Source organism: Thalassophryne amazonica, chromosome 4 (genome assembly GCF_902500255.1).
Source record: "Thalassophryne amazonica chromosome 4, fThaAma1.1, whole genome shotgun sequence".
NCBI lineage: Eukaryota > Metazoa > Chordata > Actinopteri > Batrachoidiformes > Batrachoididae > Thalassophryne > Thalassophryne amazonica.
This window is the reverse complement of record NC_047106.1, coordinates 22,738,423-22,757,803: the sequence shown is the minus strand read 5'-3', so window position 1 is coordinate 22,757,803 and position 19,381 is coordinate 22,738,423. Positions and strand designations below refer to the sequence as shown.

Sequence of the window (19,381 nt, the reverse complement as noted above, 5' to 3'; positions counted from 1 at the left end):
TGCCCCAGGTCCTGGATGGTAACCAGGTGGGCAGACAACCATTCCATCCCCTTTGCTCAAAAGTAACTATCTACCTGCCTCAACAAGGTGAAGCACGGGTGTCTTTTTGGCCTTCTACAACAGCTGGGCACCTGCATGCTAGATCATCCATAGAGAAATGTGCAACATGCCCAATATATCAAAGCTGACTCTCACAATTGAAGCCAAGGGACGCAAGTTAGACTTAGATGCTAACCAGTGACCTAAGGTGACACCTGGATAGCTTTATAATGAGGTCTCTTCAGAGGATCTTTGGGTACAGCTGGAAAGTTTCATCAACATTTTAAAAAGAAAATTGCTTTCAGAAAACCCATTGAAATAGGGTGTTAATCAGAATTTGGAATTAGTTAACTTTGCAACATTAGACACTTTGTTGTAGTTGTTTTGTCTGTAAATTAAAACAAATGTACATATGCATTTGTTTTGCAGTTGAAGCTGAAGGTTTCGGAGGCCGGTGAATATTCTAAAGTCATAATTGGGACAAACAAATAATAATTGTGGATTAATTGCTGTTTGTCTGTGGAATGTGAGTGTGGCAATCTCGTTGTTGTAATGACAATGACAATAAAGTTATCCATCCATCCATCCATCCATCCATATCTTGATTAAAAAATAATGGCATAAATCATTGTACACAAATATGATTTGCTTCAAATCCAGACTGAGATTCACATCTAACTGGCTCTGAGCATTTACAATTACTACTATTTCATTTGTTACCTCCACCAAGGAGGCAATGGTTTCACTGGCATTTGTCTGTTTTTCTGTTAGCAGGATAACTGAAAAATTAATGAACGGCAGCTTGCTGGCTTAATGGTTCACACTTTTTGCCTCACAGCAAGAAGGTCCTGAGATCACTTCTCGTCTGAGCCAAACTGTGTGGACTTTGCATGTTTTCCTGTGTCTGCGTGGGTTTCCTCCAACAATCAAAAGCATGATTTTTTTAGGTTCTGGGTCCCTCTCTGCCGCTGGCAAAGGCAGCGCCTCTACATCTGGAGGGTGTCTCCAGGTGGTGCACTCTGGCTGCCCACTGCCCCCAGTGGCTGGAGTGTGTCTAACTGTAATTAGATGAATGCAGATGACAAATTTCATTGTATGTGTGCACAATGACAATAAAGGCCCCCATTATTATTATTATTATTATTATTACTATTAATGAACAGATTTCAATTAAATACAGTTAGTCATTTACTTTTGAAGGTGATCTGGAATATATTCTGAAACAGAAAAAATCCAGAGGATTATTTGGCACATAGCAAAAGTTGTTAGAGGATATTGATAAAATTTGGTGAACAGAAGGAAAAAAAATGGGGATTTTGTTTTGAATTTGATTGAGAACATGTGGCTTTGGCAGCCGTATGTGCTCTTGAGTGTCTTCTAGTTTGTTTGTGTCTTGGCCACATTTGAGTGACATCAGACTGTTTTAGGGGAACTGTCTGGAAGCGTTGATGCATTTGAGAAATTCAGTTCAGTTTTCAATTTATTGAATTTAAATAGCAATAAATCACAACAAAATTGCCTCAAGGCACTTCACACAAGTAAGGTCTAACCTTACCAACCCCTAGAGGAGGGGTGGGCAACTTGTTCCAGAAAGGGCCAAGAGGGTGCAGGTTTTCTTTACAGCCACTGACTCCACCTGATGATTTCACTGATTAATATCACTTTGAGCAGATGGAATCAGTTAATGAGTGAAATCACCTGGTGGAGTCAGTGACTGCAAAGAAAACCTGCACCCTCTTGGCCCTTTCTGGAACAAATTGCCCACCCCTGCCCTAGAGCAAGCACACAGGCAACAGTGGTAAGGAAAAACTCCCTCTGTTGATTTGAGGAAGAAACCTCAAGCAGACCAGACTCAAAGGGGCGACCCTCACCTTTGGTCATGCTACCAGCACAATTGACAAAACAATTTACAAAACGAATATACAGGAAATTTTTGGAAAATTTAGGAGTACATGCTGGTGCACAGGATGGGAGGCCTGCAGAAGAAGACACCCACTCCCATCTGGATGGAGCCTCACCTCATACAGAGAGAAAAAACAGAATCAGGTGGCAGACAGACAACAAATACAGTATAATTTGTCAGCATTAAGCAACAAGAAAAACAGAAGAAATACTAAGGTGATCACCAGCCACTAGCCCTAAGCTTCACTAACAGACCCAGACATTAGATAAAGCTGAGGCAGTGGCATGCTCTGTTTCCTAATAAAATGAATTTTAAAGGGTAGAAAGTATAGTAACATACTATGCCAGTATGCTAGCCATACGAAAGGGAAATTAAGTGCATCTTAAGTCTGGACTTGAAAGTCTCTACAGAATCTGACTGTTTTATTGACGCAGGGAGATCATTTTATTCACCCTAGGGACACAAAGTAGTCCTGTACCCTGAAAACGTAGAGCCCGGGCTATAGGGTTTAAGTAGATCAACTAAGTAGGGAGGTGCAAGTCTGCGAACAATTTTCTAGGCTAGTAGCAGAACCTTAAAATCTGATCTCACTGGGACAGGAAGCCAGTGAAGAGATGCCAAAATGGGTGTAATGTGGTCAAACTTTCTGCTTTGTTTCAAAAGTCTGGCAGCAGCATTTTGAACCAATTGGAAACCCCTATTGCTGGACTGCGGTAAAACAGAAAATAGAATGTTGCAGTAGTCCAATCTAGAAGAGACAAACGCATGAGTCAGGGTCTCAGCATCAGCCATAGACAGGATGGGATGAATCTTCGCTATATTTCACAGGTGGAAGAAAGTAGGCCTCTTAATATCTCTAATGTGGAGCTCAAAGGACAACGTAGGTTCAGAAATTACCCCAAGGTTCCTCACTTTGTCAGTGTGATGTATGACACACGAGCCTAGGCTGAGTGTTAACTGGTCAAATTGATGCCAATGTCTCACTGGACCAAGAACCATCATTTCAGTCTTATCAGAGTTGAAAAGTAGGAAGTTTCTAGACATCCAACTTCTCACACAAAACACAGTGAGAACAAGTCGTCAGGTATGGTGTCAACCATGCAAGGGCATTCCCAGAAACAAATTAAAAGAGAATGAAGGAAGAAAGCAAATAAGGCAGGAAAAACTCTGGGGAAAAAGCTAAGTCTTTTGTCTTGGACTTGACAAACAGGTTAGAAGACTGTTAAAAAAAAAAATCCAAGAATCTTAAAAGAACCAGACCAGTAAAAGTACAGACAGAGGATAAAGAATGTGGGGATGCTACAGTACAAAACGAGTACTGTTTCTGAATTCTGGATATTTGTACTGTATGTATGAATTCCCTCCAGAGTGTTGTGGGTTGGCCACAGAGCTTCCTCCTGGTTGAACATGTCCATATATATTCCAAAGGGAAACACCGAGTGGTGTCATAACCAGCCAGTTTCGGGTTTATCCTGGAAACTCCTCCCAATTGGACATGCCAGAAAATCCTTCAAAGGGAGGTGTAGGTGCATGTAACCTGAACCACCACCACTGACTACTTTCAATGTGAAGGAGCAGGCAGCTGAACTCAGAGCTCCTTCTGGATGTCAGAGCTTCTCAATCTGTCTCTAGGACTGAGCACAGCCACTGTGTAATGGAAAACTCATTTAAGCCACTTGTATCCATGAGCTAACCAGTGTTCCAGACCATAGGTGAGGGTTGAATACATAAATTAAGAGTCTCACCTATAAGATCAGCTCCTTTTTCACTATGACACTTGAGAACGACTGATCCATTACTGCTGATGAAGCACTAATGTGCTTGACAATCTCATGCTACAGTGTCCCATCACTTGTTAACAATACCTTGAGATATTTGAACTGCTTCCGTTGGGGCATTTGCAAAACAAGGGAATCAGTTTTTGGAGGAGTAGCAACGGTTGACATTTTGAAGGTCAAGCTCTGAAGAAACTAGCAGAGCTCAGTTATCAGCAAGAAAGATTTGCTCATAGATTTACTCAGAGTAGTCCTCGGCTATACAGCTGGTACACTCAAAAAAACTGATGCATTGGATGAACTCAATTCAATTACGTGCAGGATTTCCATCTAATAAATACATGTAGCCCAACTCAAATGAAGCACATCCATGCAAGATAATTTAATTTAATTTAGTTGGGACTACATATATTTATTATATGGAAAACTTATTCTTTTCTTCTTCTTTGGCTTGGCCACAACACTGCCCACAATTGAATTCAGTTCATCCAATAAGCCATTTGTTTGTGTGATACACTCAAAAAACTGACTCATTGGATTTGCTTCCATCTAAGAAATACACTCAACAAAAATATAAATGCAACACTTTTGGTTTTGCTCCCATTTTGTATGAGATGAACTCAAAGATCTAAAAGTTTTTCCACATACACAATATCACCATTTCCCTCAAATATTATTCAGAAACCAGTCTAAATCTGTGATAGTGAGCACTTCTCCTTTGCTGAGATAATCCATCCCACCTCACAGGTGTGCCATATCAAGATGCTGATTAGACACCATGATTAGTGCACAGGTGTGCCTTAGACTGCCCACAATAAATGGCCACTCTGAAAGGTGCAGTTTTATCACACAGCACAATGCCACAGATGTCGCAAGATTTGAGGGAGCGTGCAATTGGCATGCTGACAGCAGGAAAGTCAACCAGAGCTGTTGCTCGTGTATTGAATGTTCATTTCTCTACCATAAGCCGTCTCCAAAGGCATTTCAGAGTATTTGGCAGTACATCCAACCAGCCTCACAACCGCAGACCACGTGTAACCACACCAGCCCAGGACCTCCACACCAGCATGTTCACCCTCCAAGATCATCTGAGACCAGCCACTCGGACAGCTGCTGAAACAATCGGTTTGCATAAGAATTTTGCACAAACTGTCAGAAACCATCTCAGGGAAGCTCATCTGCATGCTCGTCGTCCTCATCGGGGTCTCGACCTGACTCCAGTTCGTCATCGTAACCGACCTTGAGTGGGCAAATGCTCACATTTCGTGGCATTTGGCACGTTGGAGAGGTTGTTCTCTTCACGGATGAATCCCGGTTCACACTGTTCAGGGCAGATGGCAGGACAGCGTGTGTGGCGTCATGTGGGTGAGCGGTTTTTGATGTCAATGTTGTGGATCGAGTGGCCCATGGTGGCGGTGGGGTTATGGTATGGGCAGGCGTCTGTTATGGATGAAGAACACAGGTGCATTTATTGATGGCATTTTGAATGCAGAGATACCGTGACGAGATCCTGAGGCCCATTGTTGTGCCATACATCCAAGAACATCACCTCATGTTGCAGCAGGATAATGCACGGCCCCATGTTGCAAGGATCTGTACACAATTCTTGGAAGCTGAAAATGTCCCAGTTCTTGCATGGCCGGCATACTCACTGGACATGTCACCCATTGAGCATGTTTGGGATGCTCTGGACCGGCGTATACGACAGCGTGTACCAGTTCCTGCCAATATCCAGCAACTTCGCACAGCCATTGAAGAGGAGTGGACCAACATTCCACAGGCCACAACTGACAACCTGATCAACTCTATGCGAAGGAGATGTGTTGCACTGCATGAGGCAAATGGTGGTCACACCAGATACTGACTGGTATCCCCCCCCCCCCCCCCCCCCCCCCCCGCAATAAAACAAAACTGCACCTTTCAGAGTGGCCTTTTATTGTGGGCAGTCTAAGGCAAACCTGTGCACTAATCATGGTGTCTAATCAGCATCTTGGTATGGCACACCTGTGAGGTGGGATGGATTATCTCAGCAAAGGAGAAGTGCTCACTATCACAGATTTAGACTGGTTTGTGAACAATATTTGAGGGAAATGGTGATATTGTGTATGTGGAAAAAGTTTTAGATCTTTGAGTTCATCTCATACAAAATGGGAGCAAAACCAAAATATTTTTGTTGAGTGTATATGTAGTCCCAACTAAATCAAATTACATTATCTTGCATGGATGTGTTTTATTTGAGCTGAGGCTACATATATTTATTAGATGCAAATCCTGCACATAATTGAATTGAATTCATCCAAAGAGCATTTTTGAGTGTAGCAGGTGACTATTCCAAGTGTACACTGAGAAACAAGAACATGCGCAATTTTTTTCATCTTTGTTGTTTTCGTCTGGGTCTCGACTCTGGACTCTTTCCCTGGAAAAGTATTAATGAGCCTTTCCCAGGTCCAGCCCTCAGTTAATAACTGCCAACAAGATTGCACTGGTTGTTTACGGCTGCAGTGTTCATAAAACAAGCAGGATGACACTTTTTAATAAACAGCAGAGCAGCTCTTTCACTAGGGATACACACAACAAATGTTCACACAACAGCCACTTTCCCAAAACAGTAACACCAACCGAGATCCTGACATCCTACAGATGCTTTCCGAGTGACAGGACGGACTGCATTTCCAGCACGATCTGTTGGCTTTAAGTTATAGGATTTTTTAAAGAAAGAGTGATATCCTTGGGGCGACCAGTACTAGTTTTAAGATGTAAAAGCAAAAAAGTTATATATTCTAGACTCGTTACATATAAACTAAAATGTTTCAAGTATTTTTTTAGTGTAATTTTGAAGATTGCAGCCCACAGTTAAAGAAAAGAGAGAAAAACATGCAGTCCCCTCCAAATGTACTGGAACACGAAGGCCAATTCCTTTGTTTTTATTGTTCATTGAAGACATTTTGTTTCAGATCAAAAGATGAATATGAGACAAGAGTCCAGAATTACAGCTTTTATTTCCTGGTATTTACATCCAGATGTGTTAAACAACTGATGACATTCCACCCTTTGTTTGAACCCACTGATTTTTCAAGTGAGCAAAACTATTGGAACATGTGACTGACACGTTTCTTGTTGCCTTTTAGGTTGATTGTTCAAACATTAAATAGCTCTGCATGCCTAGTGTAGGTTTTAGCCTTAGGTTTAACATAAAGACCATGCCTGTATATAGAGGGGGTTCAGGGGGTTCAACATGGGGTTGAACCTTCGTGCGCATGCGTGAGTTTTTTTTCACGGCTGTCGGGCAGGTATAAAGTTTGCATTAATGTTATCTTGGTTCTTCCTGGGTGGTTCTTATGGCAACTGATCCAATCCCAAGCAAGGACTATTTGCATATATAAATGTATTTCCTAAAATGATACATTTTGGGTTTCAAATAAAATTTATGTAGCTTTTTACCCCTTGAAATCCTCAAAAAACTTCTGCTTCGGGGGGCTTCGCCCCCCTGAACCCCCCACAAGGGCGTTGCCCCTGCGGTCCACTGGACCCCAAACTCAAGGATTTGAACCCCCCCCCCCCCTTTCACATTCCTATATATGGCCCTGAAGACTGCATTTCTTGTTAAAGAAGATAAGCCAACATGAAGACGAGAGAGCTGTCTCCATTGGACAAACATTGGGCATAGCCACCACAACAATTTGGAATGTCCTGAAAAAGAAAGAAGTGACTGATGTACTCGGCAACAGACATCGAATAGGTCAGCCAAGGAAAACAACAGCAGTTGATGATGGAAATATTGTGAGAGCTGTGAAGAAAACCCCAAAAACATCAGTAAGTGACATCACCAACACCCTCCACAGTGCAGGGGTGAAGGTATCACAATCTAGTGTTCAAAGAAGAGTCCGAGAGCAGAAACATAGAGGCCATACCACAAGATGTAAACCACTCATCAGCAGTAAGAATCAGAAGGCCAGATTAAAAAAGTACAGAGATGTGGCACAAAATTTCTGGAACACAATCTCTTGGGCGGACAAGACCAAGATTAATCTCCAACAAAGTGATGGAAAGGCCAAAGTGTGGAGAAAGAAAGGAACTGCTTATGATCATCCGAAGCAAACGAGCTCACCTGTGAAGCACGGTGGAGGTCATGTCATGGATTGGGTCTGCATGGCTGCTTCTGGAACAGGCTCATTAATACTTATTGATGATCTAACTGATGATGGTAGCAGCTGAATTATGAATTTAGAAGTGCACAAAAACATTCTGTCTTCCAGTTTACGGAGAAATGCATCCAAACTAATCGGGAGGAAGTTTATCATGCAGCACGACAATGACCCAAAGCAGACTGTCAATGAAAGGACTTCATCAGGAGGAAAAAGTGGAAGGTTTTAGTCTGGCCAATCAAACACCTGACCTTAACCCAATACAGCAGCATGGAGTCACCTGAAGGGAGAAACACCCAGGGTGTAACACCACCCAGGCGGAGTTCTCCCAGACAATACAGAGTAAATAAAACACACAACAGTAGAATATAAAATTAATATTTAAATACGGTAGGCAGTACAACGTGGTCAGTGAGGTACCTGACAGTAGCAATATATCTTGTGCAACTTGAGCAGTGATTCAACACTGATGAGTTTATTCAAACTAATTTGAAGTGCATAAGCAGTCCCTGGAGATATGTTCAGTGTTTGTGAGGTGGGTGTCAGGAGTAAGAAGTCAGTGACTGGGGGGAGGTCAGGATCCAGAGTTTGTATATGAGGGGGAGCAGCAGGGCAAATGAGGGAAGAGCAGGGGGGGAGTTGAGTGTTCTGACAGCCTGGTGAGTGAAACTGTCCCTCAGTCGGCTGGTCCTGGCCCAGAGACTCCAGAGTCTCCTCCCTGATGGTAGCAGACTGACGAGGCAGTGTGGGTGGGTGGGATCTCTCGTGCTGCAATCTCCCGTGATGCAGATGGCCTTACAGATAAGGCAGATGCTGTATATGTCTTGGGGGGGGGCTGTGATCTTCTCAGCTGCTTTCACAATGCGCTGAAGGGTCCTACGGCATGTGGTTCAGGCGTCGTACCACACCATGATGCAGCTTGATAAGATGCTCTCAGTCATAACCCTGTAGAAAGTGCACATGATGGGGGGACGTGATGTGACGTGGACACACAGGAACTTGGTGCTGCTCACCCTCACCCCAGCAGCACTGTTGATGGTCAGAGGGGGGTGTTGGGTGTGTCCTCTGCTGAAGTCCACAACAGTCTCTTTTGTCCTCTGCACATTCAGGGAGAGATTGTTGCTCTCACATCAAGAGGTCAGGTGGCTCACCTCATTCCTGTAGCTGGTCTCATCACTGTTGCTGATGAGACCCACCACGGTTGTGTTTTTCGCAAACTTCATGAGGAGGCTGGAGTTGTACAGTTGTGGGTCAGCAGGGTGAAGAGGAGGGGGCTTAACACACATCCCTGAGGGGCCCCCGTGTTTAAGTTGATGACGCTGGCTGTGTTGCTGCTGACCAGCACTGCCTGTGTTCTCCCTGTCAGGAAGTCCAGCAGCCGGTTGCATAGTGAGGTGTTCAGTCCCAACCTGTTCAGTTTGACCATCAGCTGTTGGGGGATGATTATGTTGCATTCTGACATATGAGTCTTTATTGTCCAGACTTGTAAGGGCTGGGTGGAGGGTGGTGGCAATGGCATCCTTGGTCAAGTGATTGGATAGAAAAGCGAAGTAGGAGGAGTCCGGGGGTGGGGGTGGTGGGTGGCAGACTCGATGTGCTCCATTTGGTTCCATTTACCATGCAATTTTGGTTACATATGTTTCGTACATTGCACACCACAACCACTGTGCACTCACACTAGCGGCAACAGTGCTGAGTTTAAAAATCAAACATGGCGGTTGTTGAATGAACTTATTGGCTGTGCTTATTCTTTTAAGACTAATACAAGACTACGTCGTCAGGATTGTTTTTGGACTATCTGCAAGTTGACTGAAAACATTTCTGGATTGGATTGCTATTTAGAGTTTGTGTTGGATTGTTTGGAACCTCTTGACCTCAAAGGACCAGTGACACACACCAAAATGTGCGTCCCTGCTCTCTTGTTTATGAATTAATAAAATATCAAATGACAAGGATCTATTTTAGGTGTTACATAAAACAAATAATGAATGTGCACTTTGTTGAATGGAACACTTAATCTTTCAAAGAATGAAATATTCTTTCCATTGTACGAATGAACATTCATTATTTTATATTATTTACTTTAAGACTTTTCTTTTAATTTTGCTCATCTAAAATTCTTATAGTCCAACACAAAAGGTGATATGTCCTAAGTTGTTTAACACATTTAAATGCAAATACCAGGAAATAAATGCTGAAATTGTGAACTCTTGTCTCATATTCATCTTTTGTTCTGAAACCCAAATGTCTTCAGTGAACAACAAAAACAAAGGAAATGGCCTTGCTGTTCCAATACTTTTGGAGGGGATTGTATATCAAATATTAAAATATTTCATAAGCTCAATCAGATGTAGGACCGCTGAAAATAATGATCATTTATGAACTCAATACTTGGTCACACTTTTGGTCAACCACACTTTTCCTTTCCAGTCAACTTTCCATGAATATGCCTTGATACAGCACTCTAAACAGCCAGTCGTTTCAGCCATGACCTTCTGTGGCTTGTTCTTCTTGTGGACGGTGTCAGTGAGTGTTTTCTAGACAGCTGTCATGTCAGCAGTTTAATGATTGTAGTTGTGTGTACTGAACCATACTGAGAGATTCGTGGTATTTATGTTGCAAAAATATTCTACATACTTTTTTAACTTTTTTATTTATTTATTTGTAACTCTAGGTCATAATTACCAGAATCAAAATTAATTAAAAAACATTTTAGGTATAAGTCTGGAATATATAAAATTTTCATTTTCTGAAATAGCAAGTTCCTTCAGTGTCTCCATTTTATCAGTCTGGGTCACCACATCATATCATTTTACACCGGATGTCCGTCCTGACACAGCTCCACATTAAATGGAGAATGGTCTTGAATTGTGGAAAATTCCACTCTAGAAACAAGCGCACTAACTGCTGGGCCGCCACCTCCCAGATAAATGACAAAATGTCATGATTTCAGACTGGATGAGGCAGGATGCAAATGCAGGACTTAAACACAAGTACAGTTATTCAAAAAGCTTTAAACGGTTTTGAGGCTGGGTTTGGTGCACAGTAGAGCAAACAATATGTAATAACAGTGTCCAAAACATGAGACAAAAGGCGAGGTCAAAAAGCAAGGTCGGTACACAACTAGACAAAAATGAGGAACAAGGACACTGGGACAAGAAGGCTGGAAACACAGGCATAATGCACAAATGATCTGACACACACAAGCAGAAAACAAGAGGCTTAAGTAACAGGTGTGATCAGAGATAATCAGACACAGGTGCAGGAGAACAAGCAAGAAGAGAGCATGGCAAACAAAAGGGACCACACACACCCAAACCAAAGCCCACACTGAAAGACAAGAGAGTGCAACCAGAGAAACACCAACCACAATTACACAGACAAAAAACACACAAAAACTAAATAAACTTTTTCCATAATATTTTCTTCTCTTTTTTTTATAATGCACCCTATACCGTAATGTGTAAGGTGGGTGTAGCGTATAGCTCAGTGGAATAAGGAACTGGGCTAAATATGTAGTCCTTGGTTCAGTTACTGGTCACGCCATCTGTGGGTGTCCTTTAACAAAACATTTCATCTGTATGGTTCCAGTTCACCCAGCTGTTAATGGGTACCAGCCTTGCCTGCATCAGACTGTTGTCCTATCCAGAGTCTTAGACCCTCATCCACCTCATGTTATGGAAGACAGGAATAAGCACTGGCACCAGTGGACCTCAGGGCTTACAGAGGACTCTGAGATTTTAAAATAAATTATTGAATTGAAATAACTATAAGGTATTCTCCCCAGAGTGTTAAAACGGGATCATGTCCATAAGTTAATGACTAAATACATCAGCCACAAATGTGTCAACAGGGTGTTTCTACATCAGAGTAAAACTTGAAAATATCTTGTAAGAATAAAAATGCTGGCTGTGTGGTTGGAGAGGGATGGTATTTTATGTTGATTTGCTTTGTGCCAATGATGTAATAATGGGCCGTAGTAAAATACCCAGCGGCTACTGTCAAGTAAACAGGAAATGACAGAATGTGTACAAAAGAGGCTATTTAGATCACGGCAAGGATTAGATTAGAAACTTTATTCTAAAAAAAAAAAAAAAAATCTTAAATCCTCTGGCCAAGAGCGTGGCTAATGCCATGATGCACGAGTTAATGTGTGCGCTGTCTGCAGCTGGCCTGCTCGAAGATGGATCGGTTTGGTCTGGTAAGCATCATTTCCTGCTCCAATTGAATCACAGAGAAAACTGGCCTGTATCCATTCACTGAAAAAAATAAATGAGGTGTCACATGACAACCACTGGCTTGTTTTCTGTTAGTAAAAGCATCAACATTCGATAGTTCGCGTGAATATGAACAATGAACATCGCTTGAGGGTCACCACAAAGAAGAGAAAACTGACATGTGAATGGGAGGAGTTCAGGAAGAAGCATTTATCTGTGAAAAGCAACACTTTAACCATCAGTTACTGGAAGAGGGTCGAGTTCTGAAACCCACGATCAGGGATTTTATATCACAGATGGTTTTGTTTGATTCTTTCATCTGGAACTGATAGCAGCCACTTTGTGACTGTTTTAGTATCACATTTCAAGACTCCAGATGTAAACAGTCAACACTGATTCTGGACATTCTGTGGCCAGGTCCATCTCAGTTCAGAACCAGATATGAGGGTGAGGTGAAATGTGTTTGAGCCTCTAGTCTGTTGTAGGCAAAAAGTTTTATTTGTGGTCATGATAATGACCGAAGTTAAGAAGAAGGCTCACTTCAACAGCGCTTTCAAATACTTGTATCCTATTAGATACTGACCCCTCCCTGAATCCACACCCTTATCATAATGGAGGGGTTTGTGGGCTCCAGTGATCCTGGGAGATGAGAATTACCTGGAGCTGTAGATCCTGGTAGGGCTTCCCTTGAGAAATTGCTCTCAGGTGAGGACAGAGACAAAGAGTTTTTCAAAAAGCTTTGTATGAAAATCCACCACTGCCTGCATTTCCTCCAGAAACTACAAATTTGTGGTGTCTGTAGGAATTTTTTTTTTTTTTACAGGGCTACTATAGAGTCCATTTTATGGTATAGTGTTACCAGCAAATTTAGGAACGGTCAAGTCTTAAATACACAATTTGGTTAAAATGGTAGGGAAGATGATGGGAATACCCATACTCCTTAATCAACAAGGTATTTTTGAGTAGTTCACTCTGCAGCAGACAGAGGATTTTAATTGACCCTTCTCATGTGTTGAACTCTGAATATGTACTAATGAACTCTGGTAGGAGGTATAGGGTCCCTCTGTGTTTATCGCAACCTCTACAAACATTCCTTTGTTCCTTTTTTGAACTGATGAATGGACACTTCCTGCAGAGTAGCAGGAAGGCCCGAAGATAACTGTAGGTGCTTTGGAGTGTGGAAAAGTAGCATAGTATGAGTTCACCCACGAATACTCACATTTCACATCATCATTATGAAGCAGCTGGACCCCTTTTCACTCATCAGCTCACAACCAATACAAAACATGCACATCATTTAAAGATGTCAGTTCGAACTCACCTCACTGTTGCTTGCAGTCGCTGACCTGGATGTTACCTCCTCCACTCCACTGCCACTAGTCATTGCCTGGAGGGTTGGCTGCACTATATTATATACAACTATATACAAGAGAGGTGTGTGATTGTATTTTACGTCAGAATAATGGTGAAAATGTTTGCCCGTCTACGATGCACTTACTATGCTGTCATTGTGATGTCTTGTAATGTTTGTTGATACAGCAGTTTCCTTGTCAAGGACAATTTTCTCTCATGGGAGACCAATAAAGCAACCTTGACCTTAACCTTAATAAGAAACGAAGAAGCTCCCAACCGTTCAAAGAAGGTCAAGGTGGACTTGTCTGAAATTAAAGTGACAGCCCGAGGAAGATGTTTGTCATCAGGACAATGCCCGAGCTGAGTCAGTTGTTGTCTTTTGGCGTGCCTGACTGTGGTTTCCAACTGGCTGGCCATGCACAAATACTCCCTGAATTTGGTCCTTGGTGGCAATAGGTGCGTCTTTATACATACATAAGTCAATCAGGTGCATTTTAATTACCACCGTGTTTATTCAACTTGTGCTTGTTTGCTGCTGCCATGTGATTTAAGAGTGTGAAACCCGCAGAGGCTTCACTTCCATCCGTGTTTGTTTTTCTGCTCAAACAGGTTTGGAAAGCAAGCGCGGTGAACACCATGTGATGAGCCTGTGCCCACAGGCTGAGTGCGGATGTGGACCTGCTGATGGACATATGCATTTGGCACAGACACGTTAATGGCACAGAGGAATTATAAAACAGGCCTGCTGCCTCTTTCCTCACTTAATGTAATTCAGATCATAATGGAATTTAAAGAGGTTTTCTGTCTTCACACAGCTGAGCTGTGCACTTCTGCAGATTTACAGACATGGGGTGCTCTTGTCCAGCAGTGCAGGTGAATCCCTGTTGTGATTCAGCAGAAGGCGGCAGGCTGGCGGCAGCTGGTGGGATGCGGATGTTCCAGGTTTGCAGAAAGAGGAGCACAAATGCTTGACATCAGAGAGGTGAGGTGTACGACTGCTGCTTCTCTAAATGATCCATTCGCACGATTTGATAATAATGCACCAGATGGTGTGACACCTGCGTCATAAAGGGAGTGACAATGTGACTGGTTTATTTTGGGTTACGGCTGAAACCTTCCATAAGTGACTAAATATAACCACTTTACTCAGTGTTTTGTAAACAGCAATGAGGAGTTGGACACGCCCCAAAAACACTTGAATTATACACTTTATACTGTACGCCGATGGTCATCAAAATAAGGCCCTTAAATGTATCGCTGTGAAAAAAAAAATTAATTCACAAATCTGACACTTTTCAAACAGAAATAGCATGAATTTCATCTGATTCATTTTCATTGTATTTTATGTTGAACAAAAACATACAGCCCATCTCAGCGGAAGAGTTTTAGGGAACTTTACTATTTAAAAAAAACAATTCTTAATAATAATAATAATAAAAATCATAGAATCATTAAACAAAGTAGACACACGTATTTTTCAACTCTGAGACAAAACTATAAAAATACACTTAAAGGCTTACAAACAACACATATATGATGGAGGAATTGGTAAAAGTGTCTTAAGCACCCATTTTTAATACATTTGACATTCACTGTTTGTTTTGCTTTTGTCTTCATTAATAAAAAAAAACAAAATCGAATTACTTTGGCATTTCCAAATATCAGTTAAAAATTCTAAGAATCTGGTCTACTTTAATAACAAAATGTACTGAAGAAAGTAACAAACCTTATGTGTGTGTATACCTTATGGGCATTCTTTATAAATAATCTCTAAGATTAGTGCGCAGTGATGTTTATGTCTGAAATTTGAATTGCGGTTAAATTAGAAATAATTACAACTTTTACACATTATAACTGGAGACAAACAACACAATTATTAATAATAATATTTAATTTTAAGATAAGTAATATAAAAAGGCAACTTCATTATGTGAGGATTCAAAATTACACATTTCAACTAAAAAAATTGGCTGTTTCTCTCACATTGAGCTACATAACAATTATGTTACGAGGTCTGTCAATAAAGTATAGGTCCTTTTTATTTTTTTCAAAAACTATATGGATTTCATTCATATGTTTTTACGTCAGACATGCTTGAACCCCCGTGCGCATGCGTGAGTTTTCCACGCCTGTCAGTGACGTCATTCGCCTGTGAGCACTCCTTGTGGGAGGAGTCGTCCAGCCCCTCGTCGGAATTCCTTTGTCTGAGAAGTTGCTGAGAGACTGGCGCTTTGTTTGATCAAAAAATTTTCTAAACCTGTGAGACACATCGAAGTGGACACGGTTCGGAAAATTAAGCTGGTTTTCAGTGAAAATTTTAATGGCTGATGAGAGATTTTGAGGTGATACTGTCGCTTTAAGGACTTCCCACGGTGCGAGACGTCGCGCAGCGCTCTCAGGCGCCGTCGTCAGCCTGTTTCAAGCTGAAAACCTCCACATTTCAGGCTCTATTGATCCAGGACGTCGTGAGAGAACAGAGAAGTTTCAGAAGAAGTCGGTTTCAGCATTTTATCCGGATATTCCACTGTTAAAGGAGATTTTTTTTAATGAAAGACGTGCAGGCGGATTGCAGCGTCGGCTCGCAGCCGCTGCGACGCTCCGCCACAGGAAAAACACCACCAACAAAATAATAATAATAAACAAAATCCCCAGATGTGATGGTGATTCACTCTGAGGCCAAAATGTCAAAAGTGAAAGATACAACACAAAATTGAAATATATTTTCAACTCTCCCCTGCTCTTTAAGACAGGAAGAAGAAAGATCACACTTCCACTTTCTAACAATATTTCACTTCTCTTTGACTCATCTGCTGAATGCCAGCACTGACTTATTGCCATCATTTATTGAAGCTTGGTGATGATCGTCCTCTACATTTACAACCCCAATTCCAATGAAGTTGGGACGTTGTGTGAAATGTAAATAAAAACAAAATATAATGATTTGCAAATCCTCTTCAACCTATATTCAATTGAATAGACCACAAAGACAAGATATTTAATGTTCAAACTGATAAACTTTATTGTTTTTGTGCAAATATTTGCTCATTTTGAAATGGATGCCTGCAACATGTTTCAAAAAAGTTGGGACGGAGCAACAAAAGACTGGAAAAGTTGATGGATGCTCAAAGAACACCTGTTTGGAACATTCCACAGGTGAACAGGTTAATTGGAAACAGGTGAGTGTCATGACTGGGTATAAAAGGAGCATCCCCAAAAGGCTCAGCCATTCACAAGCAAAGATGGGGCGAGGAACACCACTTTGTGAACAACTGCATGAAAAAATAGTCCAGCAATTTAATAACAATGTTTCTCAATGTTCAATTGCAAGGAATTTACGGATTCCATCATCTACAGTCCATAATATAATCAGAAGATTCAGAGAATCTGGAGAACTTTCTACACGTAAGTGGCAAGGCCGAAAAGCAATATTGAATGCCCGTGACCTTCAATCCCTCAGGCAAGACAGGTTTAGGTTTCCTATTTTTTTTCCTGTAAAGCACTTGTTGGACAGATAGTGTGGAGCTGTGGAGTTGATATAGAACATGCTCATTAATACAATGTTATTTTAGAATTTTACAGGATTGTGTGGCTTCATTAAAATAACCAAAAAGTTATAATTTCCTATTTCCAAAATTCACAGTCCACTGTACCATTGGCTGCATCATAGTGATAATGCTAAAACTTCTTTCGTAATCTTTGATTCCACATTGACCTTTGACTTTAACATTAGATTACCCAAGAATGGCTTTTAATCATTCACAGAATATAGCAAAGATTCATCTTGATCTGCCTATAGCTGATAAAGAGACACTGATTTGTTAAATTGGTAACAAAGTGTTTAGTTGGTAACAAATGGAATGATGCTAATCCATGGATCACAAAGGGGCTACAGAATGAATGCCAAAAAAAAAAATATTAAAGGCACTTGGAAGCTTTTATATGAAATCATCAAAAAGAGAAAAGTTGTTAAAGACTATCCACTTTATTTTTTACACACCCACAGACACAATCATTAAGGAAAATAAACCTATAGTTGACCAATGATTATTTTGTTAATGTGGGTAAAATTTAGCTAATTCAATTGTATCCCCTAAAATGTGTTCCTTGGATAACAACAAAACAATCAATACAATTTTGGATTCAATGTTTATTAAAGAAACAATTGAAAAAGAAATGATTGACATAGTTCATGAATTAAAAGGTAAAAAGTCAACCGACATCTATAATTTTGACATGTTTTTGATAAAGATTATTGACTATCATTAAACCATTAACTTATATTTGTAATTTGTCATTAATGACTTGGAAATTTCCTTCTAAAATGAAAATAGCTAAAGTGATTCCACTGTTCAAATCTGGTGACAAACATGTCTTTTCAATCTACAGGCCAATCTCACTGTTACCACAATTTTCAAAAATTTTGGAAAAGGTATTTGCAAAGAGGCTAAATGATTTTATAGCTAAACATCATATATTCAGTGAACAGCAGTATGGATTCAGAAAGAATTAAAATACCTTGTTGGCTTTAATTGACTTTATTGAACAAATAACAAATGCAATTGAGAGTAAGAAGTACACAGAAAGGTTTTGATAGCATAGACCATACCTTACTATTGGATAATTTGCAGATGCATGGTATCAAGGGATTGGCTCATGACTGGATAGGCAGCTATCTACACAGCAGGTATCAGTGTGTCCATATTGGTGGGATAAACTCAGAATTTTTGAAGATTACATGTGATGTGCCTCAAGGTTCAGTGCTTGGTCCAGTGCTGTTTCTTTTAAATATTCATAATGTTTGATTTCTAAGTCCCTGAATTGTATTTTATTTGCTGATGATGCGACTGTGTTCTGTAGTGGGGATCATTTGGAACAGCTTTTGGACAAACCATTGATTTAAATAAATTATCACTTCATCTTGGTAAAAAAATGGTATTATATTTGGAAATACGTCTAGGAATTTAAGTAGTAATTTATTATTACATGATGCTGAAATTGAAGTTGTAACTGAAACAAAATTTCTTGGAGTTATCATTGATGATAAATTAAGCTAGAAAACACACAAATTATGTTAAATCGAAAATGTCAAAATCCATTGCAATTCTGTATAAAGCCCAAAAGTTCCTACCTCAGTATTCTAATCATTCTATATTATTCATTAATAGCTCCATATATGACATATTGTATTGAGGTTTGGGGAAACACTTATAAAACAAACACTAATTCAATATTTTTATTGCAAAAGAAAGCCATAAGATTGATCAATATTAAACCTTACCATGAGCCAACAAACCCACTATTTATTTGTTTTAATATTCTGAAATTCAAGGACTTAGTTGATTATATTACAAACCATGTATGAAGCAAAAAACAAACTTCTACCTCAACATGTCCAAAATCTGTTTAAAATGAGGGACTCCAATTATAATTTGAGAGGAACATTATTATTTGATAAAGACTCAAACTACTGTAAAAAGTCACTGTTTCTGAAAAAGGTGTAAACATTTGGAACATCTGTCCTGAACATATTAAATTATGCGGTACTCTAGTCAGCTTTAAAAGACTTTATAAAAATAATATAACCTCTTGTTACAGTATGGACAATTAAGTTCATTGATTTGGTATTATTTCTTTTGGATTGTGCATTTTTATTTATTTTGTTGTGCTGAGAAAATTCCGTTCATTGTTTGTTTGTTTATTTGGATCTCCATTAGCATCTGCAGTGTTACTGCATCAGCTACTCTTCCTGGGGTCCATTCAAATTTTAATTACAATTCACAAATACACATTTCAGTACAATAACACAACACATTTCCATTAAGGCCTATAAAACACAATGAAAACTCATAATACATTACAATGCTTCAGACATTTGCTTAAAATAATACTTTTTAAGTTCCTTTTTAAAACCCAGACCACTGCTCAGTTCCCTTAACTTTTGTGGTAAAT

At 40.2% G+C, this 19,381-nt stretch overlaps 1 protein-coding gene across 1 annotated transcript in view; it reads right to left on the bottom strand.

The window, feature by feature from the left end:
* ptgir (prostaglandin I2 receptor) overlaps positions 1-7,949 on the bottom strand; it is a 96,396-nt gene extending 88,447 nt beyond the window's left edge. The window contains exon 1 of the mRNA XM_034169238.1: positions 7,826-7,949. The gene's annotated coding sequence lies outside the window, so the exon portion shown is untranslated. The remainder of the gene's footprint in view (positions 1-7,825) is intronic.
* Between the last annotated feature and the right edge of the window lie 11,432 nt (positions 7,950-19,381).